This window comes from Nicotiana tomentosiformis, chromosome 6 (assembly GCF_000390325.3).
Source record: "Nicotiana tomentosiformis chromosome 6, ASM39032v3, whole genome shotgun sequence".
In the NCBI taxonomy this organism is placed as follows: Eukaryota; Viridiplantae; Streptophyta; class Magnoliopsida; order Solanales; family Solanaceae; genus Nicotiana; species Nicotiana tomentosiformis.
Window position 1 is genome coordinate 58,498,939 of NC_090817.1, and position 1,912 is coordinate 58,500,850.

Here is a 1,912-nt window from a genome sequence, read left to right on the forward strand (position 1 = left end):
AGTTCAAAATCATCATACGAACCTCTTGGAACCTTCAAATCCCGATTCCGAGGTCGTTTACTCAAAAATCACCCTTTAGTCAATTCCTCCAACTTAAAGCTTACGAAATTAGTATTTACTTTTCAAATCAACTTCGAACTTGCCGAAATTAAATTCCGACCACGTGTATAAGTCATAATACCTTAAGTGAAGCTGCTCAGGGTCTCAAACCGCTGAATGATATGCTAGAGCTCAAAACGACCGGTGGTAGCTCTCACAATACCACAAGCTACACGAGATCTCAATAAAAGTGCGAATAATCAAACCGCCTAACAACCTACATGGCACTATAGAGATTACACTAAATAGCCGACGACAGAAATAACATCCCAGGCCCGAAGACTCCTCCGCAAGCAGCACTATGCTGAAATGAACACATCCGGCCCGATATAGAGTACAAACTCACATTTAGATCCATTCACGGACCTCAAGCCAATTATGATCGTACTGTAGTGAGCTAATAACCTTTCAAGGATCCACCCCTAAGAATAGCCGTCAAATTCGGAACAAACTTCCACAATTCACAACCAATTGAACAGAGCGCCCCTCAGGAAAAAATTCTCACATTAGCGATAGTACCACAATCTCCATACTTGGTTCTAATCTTTAATCAATCAAGTGACTACATGTCACACTTATACGATCCTCCCGTGGGATACGCTACCACGACCTTCCGCACCAGGTAACAAGTCTGCACATTAGTACCACCGGTCATACTAATACCATAAAGCGAATCAAGGATCCGCAAATCAATACACAAAGCCTCTTACACATGATACTGATCTCAGGTGACGCTGAAGACAGTACCAGCTTACTCTAAACATCTAAATTCTTTCCTGCTCATCCGAGCTCGTGACATTCTAGTCGACACCAAACTGTAACCTTGAATCCTCAACTTCAAATTTCCAAGTCGATCACTGCACCTAACATGCCAATACGTGAGAGTATAAGAATTTCAACATAACTCCTAAACCACTAGTAGGATACACACTTTATCATATAGGAACCTTTCACTTAACTCATTTCAGGAGAACCATAGCAACACGCGACCGAATTCACATAACCGCAGAAATTACAATCCTCTAGTAGTGGTCTAAACTGCCATAACTCTTTCGGGATCCATCTACACATAACAGGCCATAATACTCGAATGCCTCCAAATAAAATCAATTACGGCGGCCGTCAAGCCTCGCACGTACAGCCACAAATCACATGCATAATTTAACACGCTGAAGGAACTGATCGTTGCCACCACCATGCCAATTCAACCATTGCTAACCAATCCGACTTCTCCTAATTCACTCTGGACTTGCCTTAGGAATAATAGTAGCTCCATTTCAAACATAATGAACCCAAATCCGTACTCATCGTGAGTGACCTCATTTCACGAGACCACATTGCCTCAAAACCCACGAACCATCTCATACGCTCCTTGGGCGCATATTCACATCTTCAACTAGTATACCCATTCTGATAATTTCTTTATGAATCCAAAGTTATTTCCTCCCATTCCTCCCAATGCTGCACCGCAGACCAATAATAACATAGAACTCTCCAAGCCCCTTTCATAATCCACTGCAAAAGCTCGATACTTAACCATACCATGGACTCAAAATCGTTAGGCACCGCACTTTAATAATTTTGAATCCACTAGGACCGTTGTTGAGAGTCACCCACTCTAACTTGTTCCCAAATATGATCAAACTCCAAGGCTCTGCTTGCACATGAACGCCCTCTCAAAGAAGCACTTGGCTGAATAACCTTTCTCGTAAATCACATCTACACAAAGCATAAATCTTGATTCCCAAAGCCTGAACATGAATCGATAAGGCTAGTTATAGCACACATTCCTCAAATCCTTTGCTTAAATCAC